The 18,562-nt window shown below is 48.0% G+C and overlaps 1 pseudogene; it reads right to left on the bottom strand.

Annotated features, from left to right (window-relative positions):
• Positions 1-843: 843 nt before the first annotated feature.
• LOC124662222 lies at positions 844-5,565 on the bottom strand (annotated as a pseudogene).
• Between the last annotated feature and the right edge of the window lie 12,997 nt (positions 5,566-18,562).

Raw genomic sequence — 18,562 nt, 5'->3', positions numbered from 1 at the left:
ACACAAACAAAAAACATCCACAGCTCAAACAAGCTGAAATAGCACCAAGATATCATTTTAGAACACAACTTCGAAAAACTGCAAGGTTTTTTGTCAAGGAATATAAACAACATCATGACATCTACTCTTATGACTTCTATCATCAGCTTCATCCCAAGACAAGTCTTGAGCTTAAATGGGAAGTTTTAGAGTAGTAGTCGAATTCAAATTATCATATGTCTAGAAATATATAATTATTTAATATCGGAGTGTATAAGATATTGCATCTGATGTTGTCCACCGTACACAAGCACGCTTGAGTGTATTTAGTGTCGTGGGTGGGTGTTCTCTCCAAGTGCGTCGCAAATGCAAATATATTGTCATTATCTTTCTGACCATGGCACAATATAGATTGTAGATAGACTAGGTGTTTTCCTGTTAATGACTACTAGAAGGTTAGCTTGGTCCGATTATGTTTAAGGTGTGAAATAATCGACATCGTCAAATGATTTTGGAGAAAGATATTTGTGTGATGTTTGGGTCACTCCAAAGGAAAATCAAGAAAAAAACATGCATAATTTGCAGCCAACATGTTGTGGGTGTTCGAGAATGTGCACGACCTAGCACCCCCGAAATGAGAGAGGGAAATAAATATGATGCTAATTTAATGTACATGGAGAATTCGCGCGTGGATGTAGTACCTAAGGGCTTGGCAGTACCACAATAACATCTCTAGCAGACCCTCCATTAACTGGTATTGCAAAAGTGATATCTAATTTACCGGAAACTGGTTTTCTGTACAAAATCTTGTTTGGATAGAACAGATATTGAAAATTGCTCCTCAAAATATTGTGGACCCACTTGTCAGAATTTTTTCTTATATCTTATGTTATTTGTGCTACCAAGAAATTTTGTACAATAATCACAATAGGACCGAGCCAGCATATGCCCGAGCTGCACCTGAGCCTGGTGGTGAGAAGTGAGATGCAACTGGTCATCCTGAAGCGGCATCCCCATGGCGTCAACAAACCTTATGTTCGGAAGTGTTAATCCTTTTTGAGCCTCCCTCATGACTTGGGTATGCTGCCCGACACTTGACGCGAGGCCAACCTGAAACATCGAAGGAGGAATGTTTGACCATAATGGACTAATCAGCAGTAGTAGGCCAGCAACGAGCCAGATGTCACACCTGGATTCATGAGGAGGAGGCCGGGCATGGTGAGGTCGGCGCGGAGGTCGCGGACGAGCGAGCCCATACATTGCCCATACTCGTCCATATCCACCTGACCGTGTCGCTCTCCATGGCCGCCCTGGCCTGCCGCACCATCGCCGCGGACAGCTCCGACACCTTGGCCCACTCCGTGTCGTCCTGCCGGTGGCGCAGGGCACGAGGATGATGCCGACATCGCGGGAGCGGAGCCGCACGGCGTTGGCGAAGGCTATCCCGGGCCTGACACGGCAGGTGCGGTTGCCGTTGATGCCCTAGTGCAGCGGCTCCCGCGCCTGCTCCCACCGGAGCGAGGGGGAGAGGTGGAGGACGGAGGGGGACGGCGAGCAGTCTGGGGACGGGACGATGCCGTCCCAGTGCGTGCCATTCACGCCGCCCCGGCCCGCCATGTTTGACTGCCCCGCCAGAATGAAGATTGTTAGACATGTAACGTAGCTGTATATGTGTTCATACCATATTGGTATTAGAGTTGTATTGTATCTTGTATACACCCATATATATATATGAGATAGGCCACCCCTAGAGGGTTGTGCCGGTTCCCCCAAACATACTTTGTCTTACATGGTATCAGAGCCCCAGGTCTCAAGTTCAAATCCTGGTATCAGAGCAAGGACAGACCCAGTCCTACTCCGTCGACCCTTCCTGGTACATGGACACCGGGGCTACGGATCACCTCACCAGTGAGCTGAACAAGCTTCATACTCGCGACACCTACCATGGCTCTGACAAGGTCCACACAGCAAATGGAGCAGGTATGCATATCTCTCATATTGGTCAAGCATCCCTTCTCACTCGTCATCCATCTAGACACCTTCATCTCAACAATGTTCTTCATGTTCCCTCCTGTCACACGCAATTTACTCTCCGTTCCCAAGCTCACCTATGATAATAATGTTTTCCGTGAGTTTCACCCGTTTGATCTTTTTGTTAAGGACCGAGCTACGAGGGACGTTCTTCTTAGTGGGCAGCTGTGTCATGGACTATACCGTGTGGATCCTCCGAGAGCTCCCCGGGTGTTCGGTGGAGTCGAGTTTCTTCGTCGCGAGTGGCATGCTCGCCTTGGGCATCCTGCCACTCCTATCGTTCGCCATGTCTTGCGTCGTCATGAGTTACCTAGCCTTGTCTAGCAATAAAGATTTAGCGAGTGTGTGATGCCTGTCAGCAAGGCAAAAGTCATCAACTTCCTTTTCCGAGTCTACTCGAGAAATTAAGAGTCCTCTAGAACTTGTGTTTTCAGATGTATGGGGTCCTGCTCAAACCTCTCGTTAGTGGTCACGGATATTATGTCGAGTTTCATTGATGCTTATAGTCGCTTTACTTGGCTTTATCTTATTAAGCGCAAATCTGATGTGTTTAGTATTTTCACTCAATTTCAGACGCATGTTGAACGTCTTCTCAAGCACAAAATAATTCATGTTCAGTCGGATTGGGGGGGCGAGTATCGCAACCTCAACTCTTTCTTTCAGAAGCTTGGGATTTCTCATCGTTTATCATGCCCTCATACTCATCGCGAGAATGGTTCCGTTGAGCGTAAGCATAGGCATATCGTTGAAACTGGTCTTACCCTTTTGGCCCATGCATCTGTCCCCTTTAGATTCCGGAGTGATGCTTTTTCTACCGCTTGCTTTCTCATCAATCGTACTCCTACTCGTGTGTTAGACATGAAAACTCCACTTGAGCTCCTTCTTAACGAACCGCCGAGATTACACCTTCTTTAAGGTCTTTGGTTGTGCGTGTTGGCCCCACTTGCGCCCATACAATAAACGTAAGTTGGAGTATCGCTCTAAAAAATGTGTTTTTCTTGGCTATAGTGCTCTTCACAAAGGGTACAAATGCCTTCATGTTCCCACGAATCGTGTCTACATATCTCGGGATGTTATTTTCGATGAGAATTCTTTTCCTTTTTCAAGCCTCCCGAGTGTCCACTATAACACCGCTGCATTCATCTTCTCGTCATCGCGACCAATTTGAGGATGTTGCATATTCTCCTTTGTTGTTGCCTAACCATGGTCCAGGTGTTGGTCGTGGAGCTCGCTTGGAACTCCTTGAGGATTCGTCGGTTGATGCCGCTGCCATCCCACACAGCGACGTGCATGGCCTCGATGCCCCTGCACGCCGTGCTTCCCCTGATGGCGATCGCCCGTGCTCCCCCTCGCCCGACGTCGATCACGTGCCCGTGCATGGCCTCGACGCTCGTGCCCGCCATGCACATGACGATCGCCCGCCCGTCTCGTCCCCGGCTCCTGGGCGCCCGCGCTCGCCAGTGTCCCCGCCTCGCGCCGATCATCAGCATGGCCTTGATATCGCTGCTCGTGCCGAGGCTGACCGCGCGGCCACGCGAGTCTCCGCCGTCGTCTGCCCCTGCGTCGCCTCGCGCATCACCAGCCTCGCCGGCTTCGCACAGCCCGTCGCTGCCCCCGGCCTCTCCGTCACCGTCGCCTAGTCCTTCGCCGTCGCCCAGCCCTGCTCCGGCTCCTCCATCGACATCCACTGCACCTGTGGCTCCGTCGGTTTCGCGGCCTCATACGCGCAGTCGCAGTGGTATCTTTCGACCCTTGGAGCGCACTGATGGGACTGTCGCCTGGTATGCTGCCTGTATGTCTGCTGCACTTGCTGATCCATCTGCTGAGCCACGTACATATCAAGCTGCCATGAGCATCCCGCATTGGCGACAGGCTATGGAACAGGAATATCAGGCCCTGTTGCGTAACGACACCGGACCCTTGTTCCTCCGCCACCTCGTGTTAATATCATTGATTCCAAATGGGTGTTCAAAGTGAAGAAGCATTCAGATGGATCCATTGAGCGCTACAAAGCACGACTTGTGGCTAGAGGATTTCGCCAGCGGTTTGGTCTTGACTATGAAGACACCTTCAGCCCTGTGGTCAAACCTACTACTATTCGCCTTCTTCTGTCGCTTGCAGTTACTCGAGGTTGGTCTCTTCGTCAGCTTGATGTCCAGAATGCCTTTCTTCATGGTTTGCTCGAGGAAGAGGTTTATATGCGCCAGCCTCCTGGTTTTGTTGATCCTGATCGACCCTCTCACATATGTCGCCTCACCAAAGCTCTCTATGGTCTGAAGCAAGCGCCTCGTGCTTGGCATGCTCGTCTTGGTTCAGCCCTTCGTGCTCATGGTTTTGTGCCCTCTACAGCTGATTCATCTCTGTTTCTTCTCCAGACGACCAAGGTTACTATGTATTTTTTGGTCTATGTTGATGATATTATCTTAATCAGCTCCTCTACCTTGGCTGCGGATGCTCTCATTGCTTCGCTTGGGAAAGATTTCGCTGTCAAGGACCTGGGTACTCTTCATTACTTTCTTGGCTTGGAAGTGGCGACGCATGGTTCTGGCTTGCTCATGACTCAGAAGAAGTACTCCCTGGATATTTTGCGCCGAGCTGGGATGCTTAAGTGTAAACCCACGGCTACACCTATGTCCTCTACTGAGAAGATTACAGCGGTTGATGGTACCTTGCTGACTTCTGATGAGGCTACTGAGTACAGGAGTATTGTTGGTGGTCTTCAGTATTTGACCATTACTCGACCGGATATTTCTTATGCTGTCAACAGGGTTTGTCAGTATCTCCATACACCACGCGACACTCATTGGGCTGCGGTTAAGCGCATTCTTCGCTATGTGCAGTCTACCTTGTCGTTTGGTCTTCATATCCGGCCGACTCCTTCTGGGGTCCTTTCTGCCTACTCTGATGCGGACTGGGCTGGTAGTCCGGATGACAGGCGATCCACGGGGGGCTATGCTGTATTCTTTGGTTCTAATCTGATCGCCCGGAGTGCTCGGAAACAAGCCACCGTATCTCGTAGTAGTACCGAGGCTGAATACAAGGCTGTTGCCAATGCCACTCGCTGAGCTCATTTGGGTACGAGTCTTTGCTTCGCGAATTGCGGGTTTCTCGATCCGCAGTCTCCGGTCCCGTGGTGTGATAATATTGGCGCTACATATCTTTCAGCCAATCCAGATATTTCATGCTAGGACCAAACACATTGAGGTGGATTATCATTTTGTGAGGGAACGTGTTGCACGACGACAGCTACGGATCAAGTTCATCTCCTCTAAAGATCAACTTGCGGACATCTTCACGAAGCCATTGCCTCTCCCACGAGTTTGAGGCTTGCGGGCGCAATCTTACACTTTTGCATGCTTTACAAAGTGGCTAAGATTGAGGGAGGGTGTTAGACATGTAACGTAGCTGTATATGTGTTCATACCATATTGGTATTAGAGTTGTATTGTATCTTGTATACACCCATATATATATATGAGATAGGCCACCCCTAGAGGGTTGTGCCGGTTCCCCCAAACATACTTTGTCTTACAAAGATGAGCTTGTTGGAGGCCGGCACGTCGATAGCGTGGGCGGAGTCGATGAGGCAGAGGAGGAGAGCCTGGGGAGGAAGAATCGTTGATCGTCAGGCTTGCTTGCGGCGGCAACGTTCAGCAATTGAACTGCCAAGAAGGGGGAAAGCGTGTGCTGCATGCATGCGGTCGGTCGCTGCCGGCCTTCCCACGCGTTCGGCCAACATTCGGATTCTGAGTGGAGTTTTCAACTTTTGGGGGTCTGGTTGGGTCAATCGGATTTCTGGATTTTGACGTTTTTTCCCTGAAACTGGAAACAAGATTTTCTGAATTTTAACATGGGAAACGCTGTAAATCCCCCGGACGATCGCTCGCGTTCCATCCTCCGGGTCGCCAGCGCGACACGAGTCATTCTTCACCGCAGAACTGGAGCGAGAGAGGGGCCCACCAAACCTTATCCTCCCCTTCCTAGTTTCTTCTTCCTCCCCGAATCTTCTCTCTCCCATATCCTCCCCGCGTGTAGCAGTCCCACACGCCCCCGCGCGCCTGGATGCCCGCCGGAGAGCTTGGACTACCTCTCCACCATGCGCCGTCGCCGCCATCTAGCCACAGGTCGCCGGCCCAATCCCCGGCTTGTTGTTGTGCCAAGCTCCGCCCCCACGGGCTCGAGCTCATCATCTTCTACTACGGCGACGAGTGTGACGCCAACATGGGTAGCAAGGTTGAAGCCGCCATGGACACCGGAGGAATCAGGCCACTCCGCCGCTGGTGGCTGAGGCGGCGAAGGAGTTGGCTGGAGCTTCGCGGGACGGGAGCCGGCGCTGCGAGCGGCACCGCCGTCTGCTACAATGGGCGCCACCGTCTGCTACAAGGGGTGCCACCGTCTGCTACAAGGGGCGCCGCCTTCGGCTATAGTAGGCTCTGCTACAGTACAATGGGCGCCGCCGTCTGCTACGATGGGCGCCGCCGTCTGCTACGATGGGCGCCGACGTTTGCTACGATGGGCGCCGGCGTCTGCTACCGTAGGCGCTGCTACAAGGAGCGCCACTGTCTGCTATAATGGATGCTGACATCTGCTACAAATTGCTCCGGCGGCCGTTACCATAGGCGCTGACGCCTGCTATAAGGGGCGCCGCCGCCTTCTACAAAGAGCTCCGGCGGCCGTTACCAAGGCGGCGATTTGCTACCAGCAGTGTCGAGTTGCTGCAAACGCTAACAGTGGTTGCTACAAACCAGGTGCCGCTGTGCTGCAAGGTGTCCGGCGAGACCTGCGGTGGTGCTACCTCCGACGGCGATGCTGCAAATGTGGTTGTAAACCTGAAACACTCGACAGTTTCGTCAGTTAACTGGGAGACAACGAAGTGGTTTTTGTGCTGCTAATGCGTGCAGCTTTTCTGTGCTTCTCTATTCTCTTATTAGAATGATTACCAAGCTCTAACTACCTCCCGATAGCAGTGCAAGTGATCCGCTATAGTCGCGCCATCCCACGACGTGAATCAGAGCAGCTCACGATCGGGAGCAAAACAAGGAGAAAGACTAGGACGTGCGTCGAAGCAGTCCAGCCACTACTAGCACGAGCGGGAACCTAGACGTTGCCACGCATTGCTTATTAACAGGAAAAACAAGTAAACTAAATTTACGTGACATGAGCTTAGATTAGGCTAACATTTCTCCCCCCTAAGCTCAATGTTCCTTGCTGAATTCCGAGACTCCAAGTTTCGGCGCATCTCAATGAAACGAACACGCCCCAGAGCCTTGGTTAGAATGTCAGCTAGCTGGTCGTGAGTCCTCACATATGCAACCTCCACCCTTCCTTTCTCAATGTGCTCGCGGATCGAGTGGTACTTGACATCGATGTGTTTACTCCGATCATGATGAACAGGGTTCTTGGCCAAGGCAATTGCTGACTTGTTATCAATCAGGAGCTTGAACATGGAAGGTTCTGTTCCCTCCATCTCTCCCAGCAATCTGCTTAGCCAAAATCCCTTGGCATGTTGCATTTGATGCTGCAATGTACTCTGCCTCACAGGAGCTAGTTGCCACACTCTTTTGCTTCTGTGAGCTCCATGTCACCAGGTTGTTGCCAAGAAAGTATACTTGACCTGAGGTGCTTTTTCTATCTCCAACATCTCCTGCGTGATCACCGTCGCTATACCCAAGCGGGACTGGAGAGGCATGCCACTGCTCAGTATCCGCACCCATAGTCCTTGGTGCCCTGAATGTATCGGAGAATTTGTTTGACAGCTGCCCAATGATTTGTGCTTGGCTTCTCCATAAATCGACTCACCATTCCCACATCATGAGCAATGTCAGGTCTAGTATTCACCAGGTATCTCAGGCTTCCAATGACGATGCGGTACAGTGTGGCATCAAATGCCTTGCTGCCATCCTCCTTAACCAGCTTCAGTCTGCATTCCATTGGTGTACTGCAGCTGTTGCAACTGGTCATCCCTGCTGCTTCTAGGATCTTGGCTGCATAGCTTCTCTGACAGAGTGTAATTTCGCCACCAGCTTGACTCACTTCGATCCCCAGGTAATAACTCAGCAGACCAAGATCACTCATTTTAAAGAGCTCTTGCATCTGTGACTTGAATTCCTGAATTGCAGCAGCCTCTGTGTCCCTGTGATGATAAGATCATCTACATAAACTCCCACCAGCAGGAATGAGGTGGAGCTGCCACGCCGGTATACTGCATGTTCCAGTGGGCTACGGGTGAATCCAAGCTTGTCAAGAGTGTCATGTAGTTTGGCATACCAAGCTCTTGGGGCCTGCCGCAGGCCATACAAAGCTTTGCTCAACTTCAGCACTTGCTGTTCTTTGCCAATGGCAATATACCCTGGTGGCTGCGAGACATAGACTTCCTCTGCCAAATCACCATTTAGAAATGCAGATTTCACGTCCATGTGATGAACTTACCATCCACAGTGAGCTGCCATGGCAAGGAGAAGCCTCACTGTCTCCATTCTTGCAACCGAGTGCGAAGACTTCTTCAAAGTCCACACCCTGACGTTGTGAATAGCCCTTGGCCACCAGCCTTGCTTTGTGCTTGACAATCTTCCCTTCAGGATCTCTCTTAACCTTGTACACCCATTTCAATCCAATGGCCTTTTGACCTGCAGGCAGTGAGGTATACTCCCAGGTTTTGTTCTCACCAATGGACTTCAGTTCATCATCCATGGCTGCCTTCCAGGCTGTGTCACTGAGAGCCTCATCAATGTTGTTCGGCTCCTCAGCACTCAGCAATAGGTGTTCTGACGACTCATGCTCTGTCTCCCCCTCAATCTCATCAAGGATGCAGGAGAGACGTCGATAGCGCAGAGGTGCGCCACTCGTCGGCATCGCAGGCATCGTCGTGTGTGGGCGGTGTTGCCCACCTGATCCCACCCGCTGCTGCTGGAGTGCATGGCTCAGATGATGGCGACGGTGTCGTGGTCAGGCTGGTGGGCGTCCCATGAGCTGGAGAAGGGGACAACACCACCGTGCCTGCACCGGTATCAAGCTCCTCTTGGCCTTCCTCTGTGGTGTACACCACAGTAAAGGTGCCGTGCACCATGTGTGCACTGGGCACGCTCTGGACCTCCTCGCCCTGCGCCGTGCGCGTCGAGGTTGCGCCCGATGAGTTCCAGTCCCACGGACGGTTCTCTTCGAAGATGGCATCACGGGTGATCACCACCTTTTCCGTCGCCGGGTTGTAGACACGGTATGCCTTGGAGCCGGCCTCGTACCCCACGAACACCATTGGAGTGGAGCGATCCGACAGCTTGGTGATGCCAGGGCCGACGGTCTTCACGTGAACCGTGCACCCGAATGTCCGCAGGTGCGACACATTGGGCTTACGGCCGTGCCACGCTTCGTACGGCGTGACACCCTCGAGGCTCCTCGTTGGCGCACGGTTGAGGATGTAGACGGCGGTGGTCACAGCCTCTGCCCAGAAGAATGATGGCATGCCCATGCTCTTGATCAGACAGCGCGCCATCTCGACGACTGTCTGATTTCGGCGCTCGACGACGCCGTTTTGTTGGGGCGAGTAGGGTGCCGTGGTGTAGTGCTTGACGCCAAGCTCCTCGCAGTACGCACGGAACTCGCTGGAGTTGAACTCCCCACCTCGATCGGAGCGGAAGGCGCGCAGCTTGCAGCCTCCTTCCAACTCGGCCTTCTTCTGGATCCTTTTGAAGCGTTGAAACGCCTCGTCCTTGGACTTGAGGAGCTCTATCCACATGTAGTGAGAATGATCATCAACAACAAGCAGAAAATACTTGTTACCTGCGGGCGACGTGGGCATGATTTGCCCGCAGATGTCGGTGTGGACGAGCTCGAGTCCTTGCTCGGCGCGGAACGCCGCTGCCTGAGGAAATGGCGTTCGGTGTTGCTTGCCGAGGGCGCACCCGTCGCAGTACTCCTCGACACGGTCGATCACTGGCATCCCTCGTGCCAGCTGCTTCGTCGACATGGTGCGCAGCGCACGGAAGTGCAGATGCCCCATGCGAGCGTGCCAGCGCCATGATAGGTCATCGCCCTTGGACAGCAGGCACGTCGGCGCGTCGATGGTGAGGATGCCGGTGTACAGGAGGCTCCGTGTGCGCTTGACACGGGCGAGCAGGCGCTCTGTAGGGTCATGGATGATCATGACGCCGTCCTTGATGCCGATCGCGCAACCTCCTTCGTCCAATTGCCCGACGGAGATGATGTTGCTCCTCAAGCTCGGGATGTAGAAGACGTTGGAGAGCGCCCGGTGCTCTCCGCTTTGGCTGTGGAAGACGACGGTGCCACGGCCGCGGATTGCGACAAGTGACCCATCTCCGAACTTTACCGTGCCTTGCACAGTGCTGTCCATCGTGGCGAACATATGCCGCTCGCCGGTCATGTGGCTGCTTGCACCAGTGTCAAAGAACCACACACCGTCAGGAGAGGGAACTGGAATTACCTTCTCCTCGTTCAGGAACAGGAACACGACTTGTGTCGCCACGATCTCGTTGACCTCCGCCATGAGGAGGCCACCGGCGCTGCACCAGGTTCGCCGTCTCCTGCTTCTGCTTCTGCTCGCGATCGCGTTGCGCTTTGCGGAATTCCTTGGCCCAGTGGCCAGGTTTCCCGCAGTATCGGCAGTTGCCTTTACGGCGTTCGCCGAAGCCACCGCTGCTACCTCCGCCGTCTGGCGCTGACTTGGTGCCGTCCCCGCCCGGCGATTTGGGTTTGCCCTGAGGCTTCCCCTTTCTCTCGCCACCGGACGAACACCCTGTGCGCACGTTCTGGCGCGCGGCCCACTCCTCTTCTGTGAGCAGGAGTTTGCCCACACCATGGGTGACCTCGTCGTCGAGCCCGTACCCCTCCTCGGCGGTTGTGAACCGGCCGGTGAGGTCCTCGATGGTGAGCGTGCGCAGATCGACCGTCTGCTCGATCGCCATCGCCATCATCCTGTACCTGCGCGGCGCGACGCGGAGGTACTTGAGGATCGCCTTGTACTCGTCGACCGGGTCGCCGAGCAGCTCGAGGTCGTTGATGACCGCCGTCAGGCGCAGCGCGAAGTCCTCAGCGTTCTCCCCGGATTTGAACCGGAGCTCCTCATATTCGCGGCGTCGCGTTTGGGCCTTTGCCTCCCGGATTCTCTCCGAGCCAAGACGCATCGTTTTGATGGTCTCCCAGGCATGAATGACACCCGGAGTTGGAATTCCTGAAGACATGAATGACAGCAATGGAAAACATTTGCTCTCGGTAGGGTGCCAAATGGATGTTTCTAGCGAACAGTCTATGCATAGTGGATAAATCATGGGAAACTTCTTCTTTTTCAGATATTTGGTTGAAAGAATATTATAGTTTAGATATTTTAGATTATTGAGTAATACAATTGACATGTTTCGCTAATCTAACAAATGCAGAGCAATAATATAGATAGCTTCAATCTTTGTAGCGGTGTGGGTGCATCCAGTAATTAACTTGGGAACAAGTTGTCCTATATGCCATCTTATACAAGTGTCTAGTGGTCCAAAAAAAAATATTTAGCTCAAACACACGGTCTGCACGCTATGAGGATGAATTATGCATCTTGTCTTTGTTGTATCCTCCTTACAATACTTACAACGATATATTACCTCTTATCTTTGATAGTAAAACATAAAGTGTAGATGGTTAAATGTAAATGACAGTAACACAAGAAACGTGCACCAAAATATTTGTGGTAATTACCAGGAAAACATGTATTGTCAAAAAAAAAATTAAACAAAACATATGCACACCACCTATTAAGGATTTAAAAAGTAAAATTTCACCTATTAAGGATTTAAAAAATCATGTTTAGAGTTCTAGAACTTGTTAGGTTTATGTTAATGTGTTATGTAATATATCAAAATCAAACCAGTATGTCCTCTCTATAATCATTAAAATTAACATTTTAGTTTTCAAAAAAATCATATGCTCCAGATTCCACTATCACCAACAAAATGAAACAAAGATTTTGATACCAATCCAACCCTAGTGGCAACCGAAAGAGAGAAAATGAAAAGGAATGGCAAAGGGAACACAAACGAACAACATCCACAACTCAAACAAGCTGAAATGGCACCAAGATATCATTTTAGAACGCAACTTCGAAAATCTGCAAGGTTTTTTCCAAGGAATATGAACAACATTATGACATCTACTCTTTTGACTTCCATCATCAGCTTCATCCCAAGATGAGTCTTGAACTTAAATGGGAAGTGTTAGAGTAGTAGTCCAATTCGAATTATCATATGTCTAGAAATATATAATTATTTAATATCGAAGTGTATAAGCTATTGCAGCTGATGTTGTCCACCGTACACAAGCACGCCTGAGTGTGTTAGTGTCGTGGGTGGGTGTTCTCTCCAAGTGTGTCGCAAAAGCAAATATATTGTCTTCATCTTTCTAACCATGGCACAATATAGATTGTAGATAGACTAGGTGTTTTCCCATTAATGACTACTAGAAGGTTAGCTTGGTCCGATTATGTTTAAGGTGTGAAATAATCGACATCATGAAATGATTTGTGTGATGTTTGGCTCACTCCAAAGGAAAATTAAGGAAAAAATAATGCATACTTTGTGGCCAACATGTTCTGGGTGTTCGAGAATGTGCATGACCTAGCCCCCCCCCCGGAATGAGAGAGGGAAATAAATATGATGCTAATTTAATGTACATGGAGAAGTCACGTGTGGATGTAGTACCTAAGGGCTTGGCAGTACCATAATAACATCTCTAGCAGACGTACCCTCCATTGACTGGTATTGCAAAAATCATATCCAGTATGCTGGAAACCGGTATCATGTAAGTGTTTGGGTAGAACAAATATCGAAAATTAGATAATCCCTTACAGCTGGAGCAATTAGATTGGTTTTTCACCTCAATGCATTGGACCTTGAGTTATCCAGCTACATTTGTGTACCACAAGGAAAGCCCACTTCTGATCATATTCCATTGCTGGTTTCAATTCAGTCATCCATCCCTAGCAGTAAAATCTTTAGATTTGAAAATTTCTGGATTGCTCATCCTGGTTTCTTGGAGTTAGTAGCACAAACTTGGAATAAACCTACACATAAAGTTTCTAGTGCTGCAAATTTGAATGAAAAATTCAAAAGGATGAGATATGGACTGAAAAATGGAGCAAATCAGCGAGCTACCCCGCCCCCGCTCCCGTCGTAGCTCCAGCGAGCGCAACCGCCCCCAACCTTGGTGCACACAGCGAGCTACCCTGCCCTGGTCCCACCACATCTCCCGCGCCCCCGCTCCCACCGGCGAGAAGCCCTCGTCCAGTCGGTGCGCCGCCCCCATCCCCGGCGCTGACGGTGAGCTACCCAGCCCCCGCTCCCGTCGCAGCTCCAGCGAGCGCAACTGCTGGCCAACTCCAACACGCTCTGGCCGGAGCTCGGCCGGAGCTCGCCCGCCCTGCCATGGCCGGCGCTCGACCGTGTGCTCGCCCCGCCATGGCCAGCGCTAGTTAAGAAAGAGACAAGAGATAGTAGTCAAGAAATAAAAAAACAAATGTTCAAAGGTTTTTTTTTTGCAAAATGCATAGGCCATGTCAGCTTGACAGCGGGACCCACATGTCAGTTTGGCTATTAAACTAGCATTAGCGACGAGTCAGTGCTATCTGTTACGTGTTACCTGTAGACTGGTGGTTTTTTGAAAAATTTCCGAATAGTGGTGGTATTTTGAAACACTTGCGTGTATTGTGGTGGTTTTTGTAATTTTCTCAAAATTGTAATAAAGCTTTACTTCGATTAGACCAATTGGAGGATATGAGAGGCTTGACTGTGCCAGAGAGTAATTTTAGGAAAATCCTAAAAAAACATTTGCTCTGTTTGCTGGATTATCAGCAGCAATATTGGAAGCAGAGATGCACTGTTAGATGGACCAAGTTTGGAGATGAAAACACACACAAAATTTCAAGCCATGGCTACAGAGAGATACAGAAAGAATTCCATTTCTCAGTTGACATTGCCTGATGGAAGTATTGTTACTGAACATAAAGAAACGGAACAGTTATTTTTTGACACCTACAAGCAAAGGCTTGGTACCTCTCAATCTCCTGAGATGCTATTTGAGTTGCAGCATATAATTCAACCTATACCAGGGTTAGAGGAGTTATCTGTACCCTTCACCAAGGAGGAAATTGACTTGGTAGTGAAACATATGCCTGTGGATAAAGCTGTCCTGATGGTTTTAATGGAAAATTTATCAAAACTTGCTAGCATATTATTAAGCAGGATATCTATCAACTTTGCTTTGATTTTTATGAAGGGAAACTGAATATTGAAAGTATTAATATGGGATATATTACTCTCATTCCAAAGGCAGCTTCCCCTGAATCTGTTAATAATTTCAGACCAATCACACTTTTGAATTGTTGCCTCAAAATATCACAAAACTACTGGCAAACAAATTACAAAAGGTGGTGTTGAGAATTGTGCACAAGAATCAATATGGTTTTCTCAAGGGCAGAACTATCCAAGATTGTCTTTCTTGGGCCTTTGAATTCATTCATCAATGTTCTGCATCCAAAAAAGAGATAATTTTGCTTAAACTAGATTTTGCAAAAGCATTTGATACAATTGATCATGGAGGAATGATTAAAATAATGAGGCACATGGGGTTGGATGAAAAATGGACTCATTGATATCTGTTATTTTTGCATCTGGCAAATCTGATGTGCTGCTGGAAAGTAGTTCTTCTAGGGGAGTCAGACAAGGAGATCCACTCTCCCCCTTATCTTTGTTCTAGCTGCTGATTTGCTACAGTCTGCTATCAATAAGGCTTTTTGGATCAAACACTTGCTGCTCCTTTTCTCCCTGATTTTGGAATGGACTACCCTGTGATCCAATATGCAGATGACACTCTTATTATTATGCCAGCATGTAATCAGCAAGTGTTAGTTATATATGAAAGATATCTTGGATAATTATGCAGCTTCTATCAGAGGAGACTGCTGTAAGCATGACCCAGAGTTTTGGTTGCTCAATTCGACAAATGCCATTTACATATTTGGGTTTACCATTGGGTACAACTAATCCTACAGTGATGGATTTAATGCGTGGACATGATTGAGAGGAAAATGTCAGCCACTTACATGATGATGTATTATAGTGGAAGGGTGACAGTAATAAATTCTCTGCTTACTTCTATTGTAATGTTTGCAATGTGTTCCATTCAGATTTCTCCAAAAATCCTTGAGCACATAGAAAAGCTAAGAAGACATTGCCTTTGGAACCAAAAAACAGAAGAAGGGGAGAAATGCTTTTCTCTTATTGCATGGGATAAAGTCTGTAGGCCTAAGAAGAAGGGATGAGTAGGAGTGTTAAATCTTAAACTACAAAATGAAGCTCTTCTTCTTAAGCATTTGCACAAATTCTATAATAAAGCAGATGTACCCTGGGTTACCTTGCTATGGAATTCATATTATCAGGAAAATGTGCCTCATGCTATGCAACTATTAGGATCCTTTTGGTGGAAAGATATATTTAAGCTCGCCCCTATATTCAGAGGTATAGCATCTTGCCAGGTGGGTAATGGTACAACGGTGTTGTTCTGGAAAGATGTTTGGATGGGACACATAGCATCTGAACAATTCCCTACGGCCTTCTCTTACACCCATGATGAAGATAAATCAGCTCAGGATTTTATTACTGCTTCCAGACTTACAGATAGTTTATGGCTGCCTGTTTCTTCTCAAGCAATGGAGGAGATTACAGAACTTCAAACAATATCCAGAGATTTGGTATTAGATTCAAATGAGAAGGACAAATGGGTTTATGATTGGGGGGCCACAATCTACACATCCCAAAAATACTATCAATATTGCTTCAGAGATATTACAGTTCATGTTGCTTATGGATGGCTATGGAAGGCTAAGTGCACTCCAAAAATGAAATTTTTTTGTTGGTTGCTTATCTCGGATAGATTAAATACAAGGAATATGTTGAGAAGGAGAAACATGAGCTTGAACACTGGGTTTAATTGTATGTTATGTGATAATCCTCCTGAGGAGACAGTGAAACATCTCTTTTTTCACTGCAGTTTTGCTAGTCAATGCTGGAATTGCCTTAACCTCTGTTGGAATGCAACAGGAGACAGATTGCAGATCGTCACACGAGGGAAGAAAGACTGAAAAAACCAATGTTCATGGAAATCTTTATGGTGGCAGCTTGGAACATTTGGAAGATCAGAAGCATTTCAAAGGGATAGTGCCACATTTAAGGGACTGGATAACTAGCTTTAAAGAAAACTTCAATCTGCTGGTTCATAGGACTAAGCAGGAACTCTATCCTTTTATTCTCTCTGTAGTTAGTTCTATTTAAACTCTTTAGTTAGATCTTCCTCCACTTCTGCCTTGTACATATGTAACTGTGGTGCCCCCCTTTTTTTTAATGCATTAGTCAGTAGGGTTTCTCACCCTACTGTCCAAAGTTTCAAAAAAAAGATATCGAAAATTGCTCCTCAAAATCACGTGGACCCACTTGTCATATTTTTTTCTTGTATCTTGGTGTTATTTGGGTGCTACCAAGAAATTGTGTACAATAATCACAATAGGACTGAGCCAGCATATTCCCGATCTGGACCTGAGAGCCTGTTGGTGAGATGCAGCTGGTCATCGTGGAGCGGCACCCCCATGGCGTCGACAAACCTTGTGTTTTGGAATTGTTAATCCTTTTTTAGCCTCCCTCACGACTTGATGAGAGGCCAACCTGAAAACATCGAAGGAGGAATGTTTGACCATAATGGACCAATCAGCAGTAGTAGGCCAGCAACCAACCAGATGTCGCACCTGGATGCATAAGCAGGAGGCCGAGCATGGCGAGGTCAGTGCAGAGGTCGCGGATGAGCGAGCTCTTACACGTTGCCCATACTCGTTCGCGTCCACCTGACCGTGTCGCTCTCCACGGCCGCCCTGGTCTGCCGCACCATCACCGCGGACATCTCTGACCCCTTGGCCCAATCAGCGTCCCGCCGGCGTGTGCACCTTCCGTATGATTAGAGAGCACACGCTGCAATTCTCAAAAAGAATCGTTTCATGCATGAATGTTCACTGTCTAGCAAAATCACCTATGGGTTTTGGAGGTGGTAGACAGGTTTGGTTCTGTCAAAAGGTCTGTATTTTGGTCACTAAGTGTATTAGTTAATGAGTGACAGCACTGGAAAACGTTAAGCTCTGCAAAGTGTGACAAATGGATGTTTCTAGCGAGAACTCCATGGTGGATAAACTATTGGAAGACTTCTTTCGTCCAGATATTTGGTTGGAAGAGCATAATAATTAAGATATTTTAGATCGTTGAGCCCGATCGATCGACATGTTTGACTAATCTAACAAATGCCGGGTAATATAAATAGATGGGTGCCTCTCGTTAGTGCCAAACGGGTTGACCTATTTGCAATCTTAAACAAGCTAGTGTTTAGTGGTAGGAATACTTCTTTTTTAGCTCGAACACATGGTTTATACGCTGTGAGGATTAATCACGCCTCTTGGTTGTATACACTAAACAATGCCAACTACAATCTCTTACCGCTAGACTTTGATATCTTAAATAATAAATACCTTTAAGTATGCATGACTGATTGTAAAAAATACTAACCGAAGCTTGTGTACCAAATAATGCCTTGTAATTATTAGGAAATCATATGTTTGCACAAACTTCTAAACTTTTTCGTCTCGATATGTTCTTCATTATTCAAGGATTTTAAAAATAAAGCCTCATGTTTAGTGCTTACGTATTTCTTAAATTTGTTGTTAAGGTGTTTTGTAAAATATCAAAATCAAAAAGTATCCGGTTCAGTAAGACTTAGTTTTCTACATTCAAAATACTACATGATTTGTACGTCAATGGATGATTTTTGGGGCATTACCATATAAAATATAGTTCTCTTCATCATGCAGTTCATTCAAGAAACTACACAACAGTTCATTGAAATTTAAACATGGATACCCGAGGGCAAACTACAAAGTGTCTAGTTCTGGACATATAAGGATTCTATTACAAGTTAATTACCTGAAATTAGTACTAGCCCTGAGCATTTCATCTTCATTATCTAGATCTTCCATAATTGTAGTTGCATCAATTATGCCTGAAACATAACAAGCAGAATGTGTAAATTTACTAAACATAATATTATTGATTAGTCAAGAGGACAATAGTTACCTGATGGTCGCATCCAATCCTACAGGCATATCAATGCAGTGACAGTTTCGCTAGCCAAACGACGGTAGCAGCTGATCACCCTACTTCCAGTGGAGAATGCCAACTCCGAAGCCACAGTAGACACAGGAACAGCAAATACATCACGTATCATACGTGAAATTATAGGATACTTATGTCCATTGGTCATCCACAATTCAAGGACATCAATGTCAACATCAATCTCACCGTGAGATGCAGGTGGTCGTCCTGTAGCGGCAACCCCATGGCGCCGACGAACCTCACGTTCGGAAGTGTGATACCTTTCTGAGCCTCCCTCACAACTAGGGTGTACTCCCCAAGCCCTGACGCGAGTCCAACCTGGATGACGAGGAGGTCTGGCATGGCGAGGTCGGCGCG

Source organism: Lolium rigidum, chromosome 6 (assembly GCF_022539505.1).
Source record: "Lolium rigidum isolate FL_2022 chromosome 6, APGP_CSIRO_Lrig_0.1, whole genome shotgun sequence".
Classification (NCBI taxonomy): domain Eukaryota; kingdom Viridiplantae; phylum Streptophyta; class Magnoliopsida; order Poales; family Poaceae; genus Lolium; species Lolium rigidum.
Note: the sequence above shows the minus strand (reverse complement) of the source record. Positions and strands in the feature narration are given on the sequence as shown.